This window comes from Neopelma chrysocephalum, unplaced genomic scaffold (assembly GCF_003984885.1).
Source record: "Neopelma chrysocephalum unplaced genomic scaffold, ASM398488v2 Primary Assembly neopelma1_22, whole genome shotgun sequence".
In the NCBI taxonomy this organism is placed as follows: Eukaryota; Metazoa; Chordata; class Aves; order Passeriformes; family Pipridae; genus Neopelma; species Neopelma chrysocephalum.
The window spans coordinates 23224051-23243659 of NW_020897689.1; positions in this window are offsets into that span (position 1 = coordinate 23224051).

Genomic DNA, 19609 nt, shown 5'->3' on the forward strand with positions numbered 1-19609 from the left:
GGGAATACCCCTCCAAACAAAGGAAACATGTCATGGCAAAGTCCTGCAAAGGGGCCCAGGGAAAATAAAATGTGTAGAAGTGTGTTCCCTTCCTCCTCTGCTCCACTCCTCCTGAGCATCTGGGTGTTTGACACCTGCAACATGCAAATAACACTGACACAGTGGGTTTTGACACCAAGCTTAGGGTACTCAGGACAGTCCACTGGAAAATAAAAGGCTCAAGGAATGCACTTCACCTTTAACAGCCTCTTGCTATCAGGTAACTCTTTTTTGGTGGGCAGGGGGAGCTATAAAAGGTTTTTCTTCAGTATTTCTTTTGAGACAGCATGTATTCCACTTGTATTGATGTGCCAGAGGCTATCATTACCAACAACTCAGGTAAACGTCTTCAGCCAATTATTAATCTGTGATAGAAAGATAGCGTTTTCTCTCCTTCTTGGTATCTTTTATTTATTCTTAATACTTTCCAGGGAAATGTCTGAGAGTTCTTGTTTTTCCTCTTATAATTTGGTCAGGAGGATAGGTTAAGAGTCTAAGATTGCTGCCCCAAATCCCAGCACTTGGTTAAGTGTAGTTTAAGTGGCAATTAAAATGTTATGATAGGCTTCAGTAGATGATGAGCTTCTGTCTCTCATTTAGCACACCCACCCATTTCCTAACTTCAGAAAGGGCCTGATGGATGGTTTCAAGGACCGTTCAAGAAATATTTGACAGGTACCTGCTCTCTATCATAGATTGAGGCTGGTTTAATAACCACTACATTTCCAGCATGTTTGGGTACGTTAGTCTCTAAGCAACCTTCTTTGTAGTGAAACACAGACCATATTTGTACATAGTCAAGGTACCTGCAGCCTTCAGGAGCTCTCAGGTAGTCAGAAAATGCTGCCAGTGCAAGCAGAAACTCTGCGCTTGCTGTCAGGGTACTTCAGGAACCCAAGGCTTGTCATCTTCAGGGAGAAACTGGCAACTTCGGCTCTAGTGCACACTGAAAATGAAAAGAGCTAACATTTCCTATAAAACAGTGTTTGACAAATTGACTTAACTTGATGCACGATTCTGATTTGAGCTATTTTGCTACAGAAAATTTTCTAACAGGAAAAAATGCCTTGACAAAAAAAGAGAGAAAAAGTAACATACCATTTAAACAAAGTTTAATGGAGTATTTCAGTTATTTTTTCCAAACAACATTTCGCTGAAATAAACATACTGCTGCAAAAACATTTGTTCTTTTATCAACTGATATTTTTCCTTCTAAATATTTCCAATCAGAGGTTTTCCACTCATGTATCAGTACTGCAGTAGGAATATTTGTAACTGGTTTGAATTTAAGTGAGATGTTTTTAGTCTGACTCTTCAACCCACTCAGATCAAGGCAGACTCTTGTATAATTTGAAACATTCCACAGTGTTTATCTCTGGGTTGGTGAAATGGATTAGGAGGTCAGTTTTAAATTATTGCTTCATGAGTTATGTTGCTCCTATAAATTCCTGCATTTTCTCAAAATAGGTTAATTGTTTCTTGTCACCTCCCACATAATATTAAATTATGTGAAGCTGGTTATGTATAGAAAATATGGGGTTTGATTTTTCCTTGGAGTTTTAAAGTTTTAAAGTTCATATAGTGAAAATGTAGAAAATATAGAAGAGATGTAGCCTTTACCAATATCAGTTCTCTCTGCAGACTCCCCAGTCTTTGAGTCTGAATATGGAGCCATTGTAGCAAAGCACACTATCTTTGCTATACTGAAAAAAATATATACATATATATGTATGTATATATATGTATATGCATCTATACTGAATGTCAACCAAATATGGAGAGAGAATATAGACAGCAAACAGTACCTGGCATTGGTGTTTATTACTATAAGACCTACTTTTTCATAAAATAAGAGTAGGTTTACTAATTTAGTGGTTTAAGTAACTTGGAACCTGCCACAGTCTTTGGAGGTTGCAGGTTCAAAAACACATCTAACCCATCATTACAGCACCTTTGAATCACCAGAGTAGGGCCCCAGTATGAGTATCTGCCCCAGTATGTTTAGGCATGAGTTTTATGTAAAGCTGCCAGATATAATCATTGATCCATCTTCTTTCCAGGGACCAACATATGGAAACCTTCTTGTACCAACCTTTACTTCTCTTAAATTACAAGCATCTGTTCCTGATCAATTTTAAGAAGTACCTATAATTTTTAATAATTACCTGGGACTGATAATAACATAAGATTTGTTGGTAATTGCATTCTATTCTCTGATGCTATTGTTATTTTTCACTTCTTTCCTCTTAGTTTTTTTTGTTTGGGGTTTTTTTGTGTTTGCATGGCTTTTTTGTTTGGTTGGTTTGGGTTTTTTGGTGGGTATTTTTTGTTTGTTTTGGGAGTCCTGTTTGTTTTGTTTTGTTTGTGTTTCCCTGGGATTGTCCATGACCAAAATTATCTGGGAAACAACCTCATTGCTTCCTTACTAAGCACCAATAAACCTGAACACCATCTTTTTTGTCTACTCTGAATAGGCTTTGCTATGTAATAGCCCAGTGCTGTTACAAATTCAAACTATATATATATATTGTTCATGGCCCTTTGTGTCATCAGGAAATTAAAGTTTGCAGCTGGCCTCTTCATCTTAGTTAATCATGCAAACATGAAATCCTTAAAGGTCCACGCAATGGTCCCTGCAGGGGCCCCACTCAACACTTCTCTGCAGCATGACATCGTTTTTCAGCGGTTTTTATCTTCTCCCTTCTTCTGTTCTGAGCTCCTGCTGCTTTTAGCTTCAGTAGCAGACTGTCATGTGGCACTTTATCATGGGCTGTCCAAAGCACTGCAGTAGCCATGCCCCTTCGCCACATACGGCAACCTGCTCGGAAGTTTAGGAGTTTAGAGTGAAGCCTCTCCTGCTCTCACTACCCTATTTTCCTGCCTTCAGCCCTGCCTTGGTGGCAAATGGGGAAAACCTTGAAGTATATCTTGTACTGTGTCTTAAAAAAAGTTGCAGGGTGATGGCTTAAGGGCTTAGTTTTTCCTGCCTGTATTTTATGCTCTGGTTGCCTTTTTTTCTAAGAACTCACTTAAATTATGACAGTAAATCAAAGATTTCCTTCCAGATGTCTTTTAACATCTAGTATCATTTCCTCCAGGTCCTGGATATGTCCTAGATTTTAGTTTCCTTAGGTAATTTCCTCTACTGGCCTTAGTGACCCTGACATAGGCTGACCTGTAGTTAACTTAGTCCCCCTTTTTAAGATTTGGTTTGAAGAAGTCAGTTAATACCTCATTTAAAGAGAGTGGGGGGAGGTACGAGTGAAGGAAAGCCTTCACTAGCTTCTTCATTTTCATTTCCTGTGCCATTGTATTCTAACTTTCTCCCTGACTGATTTCCACTGTCTTGCAGGTGACAAGAAAAATCTCTTCGTATTTGTTTTCTTTTTCTTTTCTTTGCTGTAGCGTCTTCAAAATTTTTTATTAGCTTTTCCTTACCTCTTGATATATAACATACATACAAAACACTTAAAGGGCTTTTTTTTTTTTCACCAGATTGTTCCAGAGTTGTTAATATTTTTCTCTTTACCAATGAGAAAGCCATTTTGTCATTTTAAAGATCACAGCTACTTTTATAGAGCTCTAATCTTTTGGGCCCTAATCCAACAAATCTTTTAAGCATGTGCTTAACTTCAGACATGTAAGCGGTTGTATTGAACTCAATGGAGCTAGTCAGGTGCCTAAAGTTAAGCAGATGATGAAGTGCTTTGTTTGGCTGGCCTTGCAGAGCACAGTCCCCCAGGAGCCCCTTTGCCAACAGCCTGCGCAGAGCTACCCACGGGTGGCTGTTCTTGCTGCGCTCAGGAGACAAGGATTGCAGCAGAGAGGGAAGGGTCCCACAGCACACGGTCCTCCCAAAAGTTTCAGGAGAGTATCTTTTCAGTTACTGATTTTAATATAATGCATGCCTCAGCAGATGGTACCTTTTGACCTCGAGGTGTCTGCAATTTAAGTAATACAGACATGGGCCAAGGAAAAGAGGAACCAAACCAGATGAAACAAGAAAGATGATACAAAGACAGCCATACGGGTCTGATTTCATAAGGACGTGCAGCTTCTCTCTCTGTCTTTCCTCACTGATTTCAGAGAGACCCTTGTGTGCTCAGTCCTTACCTGGCAGTATTCAGCATCTTGCAGGATCAGAACCTGGTCTTATTTGTGTATTTGCCTATTTATTTAGCCTATCTCTTTCAGCTGCCTGTATTCTTCGCATTGCTGCTCAGAAGAGGGAAGATGACCCACCCTCAGCAGGCTCTTGGTGCATCACTGCCTGTCCCAGTTTCTACCCAGTAGAAAAAGGTGATCTTCCAACTGCTTGAGACAAAGGGAACAAAACAGGAGCCTAGTTCCGTTTGTCCCACTGGTATGGCAGCACTACCCAATAACAGATCTCTCCTGGCTGCTTCCACCTCCCTAAGAGCCAAGCTGTTGCTGCAGCTGCTTTGTGGCATGGCACTGACTAGGGAAGTTAGGTTGTCATTAGTAACTTGGGTTCTCTGAACAAGGGACATTTAAAGCATTTAAAGGACCTGGGAAAGGCTTCTCTGGACAGATGTGAACTTCTTAAAATGATGTTTTGTAAAATTGCATGTGGTAGACTCCTGTATCAGCTAAACTATCTGACTGCAGTCATGTTGGTTTGGAGGATGTGAACAAGCTGGCTGGCAGTTTTGTGTGCTCTGTCAAAGCAGTTGAATCTTAGGATACTGCTTTTTCCGAGGCCTGGCCAGATGAAGAAAACATCATCCCTAAGTAAATGGGATAAGCCTTATATAAATTATCAGGCAAGCCATTTTGGTGTTCCTCACAGACAGGGGTTTGAAAGTCCTTTATATAAAGGCTGCTTCATGTCAGTCTCATTCCTACACCTCTTGAGGCTTCTCTGTTTGTGAGAGTCTGTACACAGAAAATGTGTCCTTTTAAGTTAAGGGAGGAATTCCCTTAGCTGGTAGCAGTCTTAAGATCCCTTATTCATACTGGGGTAGCAGCCAGGAGGCTCCATCTGGGACCAAGGCCCAATCGTAGGATGCTGTACTATCATTTCCCTTCAAACACTGAAGGAAAAGCTGTTAGTTTCTAACCTCTTCTGGAGGTTGGCTGCTAGGAATGGGGAAGGGCTTGGGTAATACCACTTTAAAATCATTTCTACTAACTTCAGAATGAAGAAGCCATTAAAGCAGAAATGGGAACCGGATGGGGCCCATGGTGACAGCAGCAATTTCAGCATTATTCCGGGAAAGATAGCGTGTCAGTCTTCTGCACTGGTAGGCTGGCATCTCTTCTTGTTCTGTGACCCTAATTAATTTATGTAGTATGCATCATGGGGGAAGACAAGATCCAGACTGAAGCCTTTGTAATGGGATTTTACCCTGTGCCAGACAGATGTAATTAACTATATTCATCTTTTTCAGTTTCAGTTGCTCTTCCCTAAAAGATTTATATTATGTAAGTGAAATCATACACAGTCACACCTTGTCCATACAAGCTTTTCTTATCTCCTGTGACAGAATTAAATGCTATACTTTGTCTCTAGCAAAGAGTAATATCCTTAATGACTAGCACCAAACTAAAAGTCACTCCAAGCACGCTCGTTCTTTATGACATTATCACTGCTCTGATTGCTAGATAGCCTCTGACGTCCTGTATTTGCTTACATTTCCTCTATCCATGTTTACTTTGATTTCATCCTATCAAATATATAGAGGGTAGGGAGTATATTTATGCATAGGATAGAGACACAGAGACAGCACCAAGCTCACCAGAAAAGAGCAGAGGAGAGGAAGAACACAGGTGCTCTTTTAAGCTAATGAAAGGAGAATACGTCTTCACACAAACCACAGCAGAGTTATGAAAATCCTTTTGTTAAAGGATTAATCTGCAAGGATTAATAGCAAAATAAAAAGGATTGTCTTTTTATCTCCTGAGTTTGAGAGGTTGGAAAAGGGAGATACTTCCTCCATCCATGGAAGACTCTGGGCTGTCTTGTGGTGTCAGGACAGAGTTCAAGGGCAGTTTCTTTCTTCTGTCATGGTCAAAGAGGATATCACCTTTGAACCATCTCTCTGGGTACAGCTTCTGTCGCCCTCCCCTCCTAAGCCTCCAGCTCAACATGATCCTTCCTCAGCTCATCTTCATGTAGTCATCAAGACCAGTAACAAGCTGCTATGGAAGCTCATGTGCTTCAAGACTGAATTGAGAGCAGCTGAGTGAGGAGTTGAGGCAGGCTGGGGCAGAAGTCAGCAAGCAGCTGGGGGCTGCCAGTGCTGCAGTCAGCATGGCTCTTTGCAGTTCAAGTGTTTGGGTATGCTCCCAGAGGAGGTGGTAGTCCAGCAGCAGCATTACCTAGAGTAACAGACTCTGGTGGGCAAAAGCTGCATCACCGAGTAGCCTCCCTACCCCTGGGGGCTGCATCCAGCCCTGCTGCCAGCGCTGTTCCTGTTAACAGCACTGTGAGCTGTGCCTGTCATTTCCTAAGAGCAAAATGTGCAGGAAATTTAACCTGTTATACCAAAATTGTGGTCATTCTCCATACTCCTGGCACCTGTATTTTGTTTCTAATGACTAGTTTGTCCTCTCTCTGGTTGGGATAAACGACAGAAAGCCTCTCTCAAAGGCACCACTTCTCTCTGTTCTGTCTGACTTCTGTCTGTCTCAAGTGGTCCTGTACCACAAATAAAGACTACGCTACTAATTTTAGGCTGCCTCACAATTCCTAATATATCATACCTCTTTAAAACCTATGACCATTCATTTCTCTTACACATCCATGACAGGATCTTACTATAGTATTCCAGATTGCTCCTATCTCACTTAAGCCTTATATGTCTTAACTTTTGTCCTTGGCATCGAGACAACTCTTCTATTCTCAGGATGCTTTCTGCTGAACTTCCTGTCTATAAAAATGCGCTCAGGGAGTCTATCACTCTTCCAGCCTATTCCTTCCCCTTCCCAGAGCTTCCCCTTCTCTTACCATACCAAGCAATTATTCTTATTAATTATTCCAGCTAACAGTAATTATCAGCAGCATGCACCCCCAGCTACATTAATAACAGCGATCTCTAGGACACTGAGGAATTGCCTGAAAAGATTCACTTTGCTACTTGAATTGCAGAGGAAGACAAATTCCTTTTCTTCCCTGTGTGTCTATTTATTTTTTTTTAAGGGGGGTGTGGGAAGAGAGGTTCTTAGCTCTTTCCTATTTGACGATGGGCAAAAAGAGGGCAGATGAAGAAGTAAGGACTTACCATATAAGCCTTACTGCCTAAGAAGAGGCAAGGAATAGAGATCAAAGGTTGAGTGGATTTTGTACAGTTTCTAAGCAGTGTCATTAATCGATTTTATTTTTTAGCTTCTGATATTTATGGGCCAAATACTGAAATTTCTGCTTGGGCTCCAATAATGTGGGGTCTGCCTCAGGGTTAGAACTTTGAATTGTTTTCATCCTTTCCACAGGCACGACTACCATTCAGCGGCAAATGGAATAAAATTTGGCCATGTTTCATCATCTGTAATTTGTCAATATTTTTCATCTCGCTGCTGAAAAGCACTGAAGATTTTAAAAGTGATGTTTCTTTAGTGCAAAAGAACAAAGAAAAAAAAGGCAAAAAATATATATAAAAAAGAAATGAAAAAATAAAACCCTTCTGCAAAATGAGAATTAAAAAAATATTTTCCCTCAAAATTGCTTACCGCTTGCCCAAGCTGCAAAGTTTTTAATGACATTCTAGTGAAAATAGAGCATTCTGGCTAAATTCCTTCAAACCCAATAAAGCAGATGACTGGGAACCATAATGGAATAGATGCTGTCAAGTGCATTTGCTTTTTTAGTGCTAACATGTTTTTGGTTATTAAGAAACAGAAAAAAACCCGAGTGGTATGTGATCAACATAGCTTTTGACAGGGGCATTGGACCCATCTGGCTTATAGATCCCCCACTTTTTTTTTTGTTAGTCTGAGATTATAAAGTTGTAACGCTGTAGTTTAGCTTCTGGCTTCTGCAATTTTAAATTGGCAAAGGGCTCACAATAAGGTGTGAGTTTCTGAAAACTAAAACACTACACTGACCCCATGCATGCTACACAGGCCTGCAGCAGATGTACTGGATGAAGGAAATACAGTAGCACTGCTGAAATGTTACTGATTGGTTCCAACTGAGTAGCTCAGATATAAACCAGCTTTCAAAAGCAACAGATGAGATAAAAATGTCAGAAATGAGCATTAAAAGATGATGCCATACATACCATTAGGCATAATGAAGTCACACAAGGCAAAAGTAAGCATCCTCCAGTGGTAATGGATGTACTCCATAAACATTAGTTCCACAGTTGTCAATATCTGTGATGAATAAAAAAAGCCTCTCAATCTTTACAGATTTCTTTAATTTAAGTAAGCCTTTTAACATTGAGAGGATTTGTTCTCTCAGTGTGCTTCATTAGTGTAGCTTACCACCACAAAACCTGGTTGTATTGAGAAAGATTGCCCCATTATCAAATAATTAGTACTGCCTTAGCAGGTGCATACACTTACCTTTGTAATTAAATCCTTGTTAAAACACCAAAATCCAGAGAATTTAAATGGTTACCTGATCCCAGAGGAGGTAGCCCAGAAAGTTATTCTATAAGGTAGATGTCATCTGGGAGCAACGATACCGAGCAGAGAATCTTTTCCTCATGGGATGTTGATGAAGCACATCTGCACACATCATGCAGCGCAATAAAAATTGCAATGACAATACTAGATGAACACCTACTATACAAGAAGCCAGAGAAACCAAGCATAAACCTGCACAGAATCATATGCTATGTAATGGAGCTTTCACAGCTTCGTTAGTTTTAGAGTTACAAGCAAAATTAAAGATGATGATCCTAGTTTTAATAATTCTTTGAACAATTTGCCCAGTTTACTACAGTCTATAATGCAACTTATTCGTGAATTTAGCTTCTGAAATCTTAACACAGTGGAATAACAATGGATATGTAGCTACATGCACAGCTATTTTTGAAGAGCTCAGAATCCTAATAAAATCTGAAAAAAATTGAAGTTGTAGTAATCTCAAAAAGTCATAAAAAAATCACATTTCTAATATGTTATAGCTGCATTTATAGTTGCCTGTGTTGTATGTTCTCCAAATTTACAGATCTGTGAATGTCTACATTAATAAAATATGCCAGGAAGTGGATTAGACAGACTATTATAATAAATTATCTCTGTTCAGTTGGCAATCTCATTGTCCTCACCAGAACTGATCACCCATAATTAGTTACTTGCCTAGAGGTGTAGCAGTACTTTTACCACAAAGAATACTGAGCAAGCTCTTATTGTACTGCTACTTGTATTCAGACTCCAAGTACAGATCAGAAACCCCAACCAAACTCTAGTTTCCAAAAGCCGGAGAGGAAACCAACAGATTGGAATAGATTTGCTATCCTCCTCTCAGAAGAATTCTGTTGACGAAAACAGCAGGGATCATCATGAAAAATCATTTACAAGATTTGTGCACACTCATTGACTTCAATCTGTGTTCAAAGTTGTAGATTCAGCACTGACAAAAGTACCCTTATATTTTAGATGTGAAACAGCTATAGAACAGCGCGTTTCTGGAATGATGTTCTTAGATAAATGGAGTTAGTCCTGGAAATCAATTTAGGCAAAGCTGCAGCAGCGCTGGTATTGGAATTCACCAACTCGCTACATAATTTGAATAAATGGGAAAAGAGATGACTCCTGAGAGTAGCACTGGCAGCCAAAAGAATTATACTGATGGACTGGAAAAGCAAAGCCATGCCATGTATTGATTTATGGACTATTGCCCTTCTGGATATAGCTAAATGTGAAAGAACTCCCTTTATTCATACTAATAAAATGGACATAAATGCTCTCAGACAAAAACTCCTATTGGAGTTTATTGTGAATAGCTGGCATGTAGGATGGTCTTCTTTCACTTGCCCATCACACACACTCTATGGGCTGGTAAAGTTCGAGACACACAGAAAACAACAGGGACTTTTTCTAGAGTTGTTTCATCTGTTTGTTTGGGCCTTTTTTTCCACTCAAAATGTTTTCCTTTGTCTTTTGGTTGTTTTTTTTTTCTTTTCTTTCTTTCTTCTAAAATCTTTTGGTGTAAACTTAAGATAGTATATTGTCACTTAATTGATGTGTCTCTATGATAGTCAAGTTTCAGCACTTTGGAGATAAGTGCTTTTTTCTGACCTAGAAATTCTAGGCAATACTAAAGGAGCATGAACATAGCACATTACTAATTCTGCCCCCTCTGAGACACTGTTATGTCTGTGATACTCCTGTCCTACCCCCCAAAGCTGACTTAATATGTGCCACACTAAACATGAGAAGATCCCTACAAACCAACTCTCACTCCCATAGCCAAACCAGTGCTATCCCTTAGGCCTTGTTTTTCTTCAGAGGACCCTCTGAAGATTTCCTGCTCTCTGCAAGTTTGTCTCCATCAAGATAAGTAATATGGGGAGCCCTATTGCTGCCCTGGCTGCTGCCAGAATTTTTAATGCCATATTGATTAAACTGCTATGAGTGGGATGAAATTATGTGGTATTAGTTGTGCTGGCAACTGGTTTACCTTTGGGATCCTCATGTTGCTAGTGCTGGTGGAGCTGAGCCAGAATTAGGAACACTGGGAAATTAAAAAAAAAACACCAAAAAAACTAAGGACCAAGTGGTTACATAGACATGACCTTGGCTATTGAAACCTAATGTCACAAAATGAACAGACCTTTTGGAGTCCGGGACACTGCTGTGTGTGGTGACAGGCACTGCTCTATCTTCCCAGCAGAAAGGAAGGAGCCCTTCCTAGGAAGCCCTGAGTCAGAGCCTTCACCAAGCACAGCTGAGAGTCAAGAAGAAAACTGAGCTGTTTCCTTCAGCTTTTGAAGAGCCAATGAGAGATACTGAGATAATGAAGTAAATTCTGGGATGAACAGGTAAGTATCACTGTAACTTTGTCCTATTGTTATGCCCTTTCCTAAAACATTCCCCCATTTGCTGTGTGAGACAATGGCCCTTTGTCCGCCCACCATCCCTGTGCAGCGGGACTCTGCCTACACCTCAGGGACCCGCAGGAACATGAATCAACCTGCTCCTGAAGAATGCCTCTGGACCTGTCAAAAGGACTGTTGAGCAGCTCTGGACTGAGAAAAACCCCTGTCTCTGGAAAAAGAAGCAAACATACTGATATTGCTGTGACTGTGGTGACCAGATGATCTCCGAAGTGCTTAAACATTCCTGAGGTGCCTAGAGAGCCCAGTGTAAGGTCCACAAGTGATTGCCCATTCACTTACTCCTGAATTATTATTGTGTTCATTTTACATGCAAAGTTTATCGCTACTATCCAGATGACTCTGAAAAAGAATTGCTACTGCCATGGTGGACTTGGTAGTGGTACAAACCTCATGACCATCAAGGATTGCTGGACAAGATGGCCTTCCACCCTCCTTGAGTATAATGGGTACAGCCTGATTCAGAAACTGACCTCAGGACTTGCAACAGAAGTCTGAGTAGGGTTTCCCCAGGGCTCTCTGCAAAACACAGGTGACAATTATCATTGTATTCCAGACTCATTAATGTCATTAATGATATGACTTACAATGCGACTGCTTCTAGGACTACACTACTTGATCTGTGTGAAGACAGAAAGGTAAAGGACATAATAAGTTTGTTAAAATTAAACCGAGCACAGATTGCCAGTGCAATTTGTAAATATTGAACAAAGTTTAAGCTTCAGTCACACTGAAGAGAGAAAGGCTTTGCACTGGGGCTTTTATAAGTAGAAAAGAAAATGGAAATAATTGGATGATACCAAATACTTCCTACATTATTGCTTATTCTATTGCAATGTAATTTCAAAATTTCAAGAAAGTGCACCAACTGTGCCTTCTGGATCAAAAAGAGGGAAAAAGGTCAACATTTTTAATTTCTTTGTTGAGAAAACCCATCTCCAAAATATCTGGAGCTAGATGGTTCCAGAGTTTAGTGTGATATTACAAAACCTGTCACGTCCAAGTCATTGGCTGAAGTTGAGCCTGAATGGCTAATGAAATGACTGAAAATTATTGTCAGCTGAGAGGTCTTCAGTGGCCTGTGACAATTGCAGCCTGTGATGTAGAACAGTGACTGCCATTTTAAGTATACAGACACACTGCACTCAGGGTAGGACACCAAAAAACCAAAAAGCATTAAAAATTCATTCAGGCTGTAGGAGGGATGGATTGGAGCAGATGAAAGATGGAGATGGGGTCAGAGGATTGGAGTTAACATCCTGGCAGAATGGTTCACAAGTCACTGCAAGGAGTGCTTACCTTCTGAATCTTGTAGTGGTTTGGGTCTGTCTTAGCTGTTTCCCAGGTAGAGGATGGCCCAGCCCATTCCTGGTACTTTCTTATAATTTGAACTGATGACACAGAGTTGAAGAGGGAATAGTTGCAGTGAAGGCAATTGCAGAATGTTTCCATCTATCAGTCCTGATGCCGGAATAAGCAAAAGATATGCTGTCATTTCGCTTCCTGTTCACATATTGGAAGTAAATATAAGAACATATCCTCAACATGTCTGAATATGTCTTATTTTCATGACACTTTGCCTATGTGGGACTTAACAATGATAGAGCAGAATCATTACAGTCATCGATTCCTTACAGTATAAGAGCTTTTGGAAGTCAGATTACCTTCAGAGCTATAAACTCAGGTTAATCATCTCTGCCACTTCCTGCATCAGAGCAGTGTTGTGGGACCTTTTTAAAAAAATCTCTACTCCTTCAAACCATCTGCAAACAAAAATGTGTTTTTGCCTTCTGTTTGGGGCTGATGGACAGGCTGACCCCACTACAGCCTTGTGCCAGTCACACAGCAAAAATACCTCTGAAGTGCAAAGCTGCAAAACCAGAGGGAATCCTCTTCCCTTGACTACTCATCTCCTTCAGTACAAGCTTTGCTGAGCTCTTATTCAGCAGATGGTGTAGGAGAGATAGCCTCCAAAACCACAGAGACAAATATTTGATTTGGATGAGTACATTAAAGATTACTCACTTTTCCCCTCAAATTATCTGTGTTTTGCAGAGCGAACAAAGACCATGGTTTGGATCATCCCCTTTCTAATAAAAGCAATTTCCAGCCATTGGCGCTGAGTTTTGAGGATATGGTTCAAGCTGGTAGAGCCTAAATCCAGTGCCTTTGGGAGGCAGCTGCCACTGCCAGGACAGAGCAGAAATGATAGCAGGTGCTGTGAGTGGAGCAGTATGTCAGCTCTGCCTTTTCTCTTTGGGCAGCACTGGCCCTTTATCTGTTCCTTAATATCTTCACAGTGCACCCTAAGGAGGGGTAGAGATGCAGGGCTGGTCATTTGGGGAAAAGCCTTCGGGAGGCCCATCACCTACTTCGGGCACTCTGAGCATGTGCATACACATCTGTGTGCCTTCAGACTGGCCTGTCTTTAAGATTTATCTCAGTGCTGACAGCTCACAAATGTACTTGCCCATTTTCCCCATGGGTCTTTGTACCTGTCTTTCTGGTAGATTATTGTCATTAGATTAAACACATTAAAAAAAGCAAGCTATTCTAAGTTTTCTTCCTGCCTCTGCCTTCCTCTCTTTCTGTTACCTCCTACTACTGCTCATGCGATAACAAGATCATTTCTGAAACCCCTCTTTTATTTCTCTCAGAATTCCAGCTTCTCATAAACACTTCCTGCCACACTCACCAGAAATTGTTATTTTCTTTATAATAATATGTTTTTTTCAATAACCACATCCCTCCTATTTGCAACCCTTTACTTTGTGCTCTCTCTGCAGCCTGTATCCAGTTCATCTAGTTCACAACCGAGTCACCAATATTATCTTGTTTAGCCCTCTTTTAAACAATGTTACATTCCTCCATAGTACTTGTGACCACAACAAATTCCAGTTTCTCATGCCTGCCTTCATGAGCGCTCCCTGCTCCATGCAGGAGTACACTCTGTATTTCCTTTCTTAATGCTTCCCTTGGTGTAACCCTGCCATGTTGTTTCTGTATTCCTATGCTGCTTCTCATGCTCCTGGTCGGTGCAGAGAGAGCATGTTCCCCGTGCAAACTATGAACCCATGTGCTTGTATTGGCTCTTCTTTTTTAAGGTTTACAAAACTCACTAATACCAACTCACACTCTATTTCAACATCATAAAAGAAGGAATGAAAGAAAATATTATAGTAGTTTTTCATGTGGACTGCTCCAAACTCATATGCTATGACTGATCTTTCAAGTTTCCTTGGGGTAGACACCACCTTTATTTTTGCTATCTAGTGATCCAAGGAAGATACCAGCAAGCTAGGAGGATAATTAATAGATGGAAGAAATTATTATATTTATCTCTCCATTTTGCTAACGATGCTCACACCACTTCTACATGGAGCATTGAATGTAACAGGCAAGCGCTACTACTCTAACTGTATTTAACATAAGGAATGCTTTGCTCCCAGATATAGGACTCATGAACATTAAGCTGCAAGTGCAACTGCTAATAAACTGACTGTGAATATTAATCCAGTATTCCCTTTTGTAATCAGAAGGTCTCATCACTGCCCCATTTGGTTTACAATCATGACAAGTAACGAATGTATTCAAGGCAAAAATGAAACAGCTTTTTTTTCTTTTTTTCTGGTTTCTTTTTTTTTTACAGTCCATGCTTTATCACTACTTCATTGATTTTTCAGTATTTTAGCAGATACAGCAGAACTGGATTAACTAGATAGGGAACCTTTCACTCTTAGGTCATCAGTTCACATCTGAGACAGGTTGGTACTGACCAGAGGTCACTTTAGCATTATAATTTTAATAAAGACCAAGCTAGAGAGGCCTTCAACAGGCATAAAACAATGCTTTAACTTTCTTAAGCTGCCCACAGCATACACAACTAAACCAACTTTGTTGCCTGCCAAAGTCAAACTGATAGAGAGTTAGACGGTCATCTAGTTGCCAGATGTCTGGCTGTGTAACTTTCTGGCACTAAGCATTATATAGAGACAGATCTATGGATTGGATCAATTAGCATTACACTTACCATCTGACAACTGTTTGGTCGCCTTCGCCCAGTTCCTAAAGGACAGGTGTTCACATCACAGAAATCACCATCACAATTGGTACGACTAATTGATACGGTTGTTGGCAGTCACAGCAGAGAGGACAAGAACTGAATTAGCACTGAGACCAAAGCACTGTTTCACCCCTAGAGAAGGTCTCTTCAGCTCAGGACATCCAGGGCATTTGGAGGATGCCTTTTTTCTGTTGCACGTGTTGTGCTGAGCAGAATCTGTTCTGGTTTCAGGTCCAGCAAATTTCCCCAGCACTAAATTCAATGAGGTTTCCTGGGGGACAAGGAAAAGAAGGGAGGTGGAGAGTCACTATAAATTTTGGTTAGATATCCTAAGAAAAACCTTCTCAATGATGTTTTTTGACATCTCCCCAGTATCTTCTGAGGTTTATTTTGCCGGGGGTGGGAGGGGGAAGAGAGAGAGAAAATGAATGCAGAGATCTTAACAGTATGAGTGTGTCATGCACCATTTCCAGGGAAAAATGAAAAAGTACACTTGCAGAAAAATCAAGCATTTGCAGCAACTTCAGTGCTCCCTCATTTCTTCTGTGTTACACTCCAGACATGTAAAGAGCTTCACTGGTATATTCTCTTGCGGAGCTTGTGGGTATACTTGGTGATTAGACAAATGGGGTTCTGCTTTGGCAAATGTCCATTGCTTTCCCCAGCTGACTTACAGAATATGCTGTAAAATGCAAAGGAAGGCAATAAACCTCCCATCTGCAGCTGAGATTTCCACTTTGCCAAAGACCCTTTTGCTATCAGCATCTTTAACTATGACTTTCAAAGAAGAGAGAGGTGTAATTTTTTCTGTGGAAGATATTTTACTACATTCACTAGCAGTATCATCCCAGCCTCATGTGAATTGATTTTGAATGTTAATCTAAGAATGGAAAAGCCAATAATTGTGTAAAATATAAATAGTTCTTTGGGCCATTATTTTATCTAAAAGAGAAGGCAAGAGTTTCAGCTTCTTTTCTATTCTTTTTGCACTCCAGAACAATACTACTTTTTTATGGTCTATACGTCAACTGTGCTTTATTGATTTTTAATACTTTCAGCAGATACAGCATTATTACAGTCAATAATGCAAATATAGCAAGTGAGGAATGCAATTAGAAGACATCAAACACTTTGCAAAGAGGGTCGGGGGAAAAAAAAATATTTTGTTTCAGTACTGGGATTTCCTGGTCTTGGCTTTGTATTCTTCAGAGGTTAACAAAAACAAATGGAATTCTACCTTCTTCTAAATTCCTATTTTCAGTACTAAAGCATTAAAGAAGAGCAGATATGGGTAAAGGTATTTGTCCCCAAAAAAACCTTACATAACAAACAGTTACTACAACTGAGAATGCTCGTAGACTGCTGCCTTAATTTGAAAGGTATCATCATTAATTTTGACAAGTAGCCTCTCCTTGGGAAATTTAAGCCTGAGCCATTCACGTTTTTTCTTCAGCTCAGGTAAGTAATCCCTACTGATGTGAAGAGCCCAAATAAGTTTCCTTTCTCCTAACAAGAAGATCAAAACAGCTGTTTTCAGGTAGATAACTGACTACAGAAAACAATAAGGAAACAACAAATAAAACATAAACCTTTGCAAAAACAAAGAGAAACAATGTCCCCAGGTTGTCACTGGCAAAGTGACTCACCCCACTGCTTCCCATCAGGCATGCCTGGGCATTTCCACCTCCTACCACAGAGCACCTACAGGCCTGAACTGACACATTTCCTCCCCTGCTCTGTGGCTATATAAGCGTTACTCATAGGAGGGGTCCCAGGAGGCTTACACGGGTACAAAAGCCAGATGCTGATCTTTCCTTCTCCTCCTGCCTGCCAGGGATCTTACCTTCTCATACCAAGAGACAAGTTAATTTGGACTCAACAGGACAATGTCTCCTCTGTTGTAGATATTTTTAATTCTGGTAACAGTGTCCTCTTCCCCTTTCAAGTTTCATTTACTTTATTCGAAGAAAAAGCCCTTGATATTCCAGTTTATCTTAATCCAGTGGGTGAACCTAAATGAGATGTTCTTATTCTGCAGCAGGGAGGTAATCACTAAGTTGCTCTGGAAAACGCTGAGGAAATTTATTTCCAGTCATTTTTTTCTTAAAGTAAAAACCCAGCTAAACTGTGAGTTGTGAATCTACCTGTTTCCAAAATACAGTATTTTTATTATAATGCACACTGTACTTGATATTTTTTTTCCCTCCAGATTAATTATTCAGATTAGGAGAGAAGAATTGTAACAACCTGTGATTGCCGTGTCCGCATAGCTAAGCAAGTTTGCTTTCCTTTCTACAAATTCAATACTAAGAATCTGTCCCAGCTGTCAGGTATTGCTCAGCTGTGGATGCAAAACAAAATGAAATAGTTCAATTTCTGATTTGCTAGTACTGAACAAGACCTAACAAATGCCTGTCCCTGGGTCCTACTTTGAAATCTGAGCTCCAGGATGCTGATGGCCAAACATGTCCCTGGCACCCAGGTCTGCCCATAGAGTGCTCACCATTAGGCTGTGTTGCTGCCTGGGCTCAGCCCATCCTTCATTCCACTGATTTCTGTATCTCAGCCCACAGGCAGCGAAGTGCTGAGGAAGCACCCAGCTATGCTGTGGGTGGTAAGAGGGCTTCTTCCAGCTCCTCCTTGCTCTGAAAGATTGAATGCTGCCCCTGTAGTGATTTCCTGGCTGACAATCCCAGAACTGCTAGACAAGCATATAACCAAGGATCACAGAGCAAAAAAAATATTCTTTTTCCTATGGAAACCCGTGGGGAGAAACTTCTTACCCGTCAGGCAATATACTGGTAAGTGAGAGCACCCTCTGCTGGGATCTCTCTCTTGTCCTCATCCCTCCAGAGTAGTGCCTTCTTTTTAACATATACTGTACTTACAGGCAACCATTTGTTCCTTGTCAGTATCTCCTAAAGCAATCAACTTTTTATCCACAAACTTTTTTCCCTATTCTCTGTTGCATTTTATATGATGATAAGATACCTGTTGTCTGTGACTGCTTCTTACTCTGAGAAAAGAAAATGAAGTTCAGTGAGGGACAGACTGGCCTCAAGAAAACAGAACTCTGCCTTTGAAGAGGATGAAAAGACCTCAACGATTTGCCATATCCTTTCTCCTCTGGTGATACAACCCTTCATCCACATGTTTTTACTTCCTTAGGAATCTCTAGCTTTACCACGACCAAAGGACAAATCACGTTCTCCTTATTCAGGTAGCCACTTGCAATTCATATAAAAGAAGTTTATTCTCAATTTCTCTTAACATTTTAAGCCACTGTGCTAATTTACTGCTATATTATTTTGTTTTGACTGACTTCTCCATATGCCCCAGGTTTACAAAATGCCGTACCTCTTCAGAGTCTTCTTCGTTCAAAAAACCCCCTTCCCAGTGATGTAAGGCATAGAAAACCAACGTTTAACTGGGTCAACATCTTGCAGATTTGTTCAGTGATGCTGACAAAGAGACAATGACAAATGACATGAGTAAGTCCTGAGTAATTTCCAGTCAAATCAGTGTTATCGAATACGTGAGAAGAACAGTGTCATTTACACGATGTTTTTATTCTTTACAAGTTTGGACAGCTGGTAAAGGTAATGTGTGTTTAGGTCATGTAGCCCTCACAAACTGTGTGGAACAGACCATTACAGAAGGCTGCAGGGTCCACTCTCCCCAGCCTGGTCCTGAGTCTGAAGTTCTCCACTTTGTGGAAGAAGGGTGGGTTGCACATTCATTCCAAGAGGTTTGGTATGTCTCACGTAATTCTCATCCAGAAATAATCAAGAATCTACCCAAAAGTAAATATACATTGTGCGAAATCCTCTCTGTGCCTTGGCTGTATTCTGGATCTGCACTGCCAGGACTAAGAAAGAACTGCAGGGAGTATGGGTAGCACACAGGCTCTGGGTTTCTAGGCAGAAATGCCTGACCTCTGGCAGATCCCTTGAGATATTCTGGTTCCCAGATCCAAATCGCTTTGCCTGTTCCAAGAGGAATAGGGGCAGGCAAGAGATAAATATACACTTAATGCCTTCCTGATGGAACCATCTGTAGAAAATTCCTTGAGGGAGTTTCCTGTCCTTTTTTGTAGTTGTTGTGAGTAGGGAATGAACTGACCCATTGGTAGAGTTATTAGAAACTTTCTTCATCCAGAAAACTTAAATGAATACAGTCAAGCTATTCACTGGCTGTCGCACTGTCTTAAAATAATATTGCAAAATAAAAGAATTATTAAAATAACAATGAACCAGAAGGGGGATGAAATTGAACTGACAGAATAGTTTATGAACAGCAGAGGGTCTCAGACAAGGCTGAAACCTGCCTCTCAAGGTGCAGCAGATACAGAGTATTAGTTTGCCTCCATTTAATGCTTTTTCCAATACTAAGGGGAAAAAATCCCAAGCCTTCTCCAGACACATCTGAGTCCAGCATATGACCCAATATAACTCTTGGTCTGTGCAGTGTTAGCCTGTAG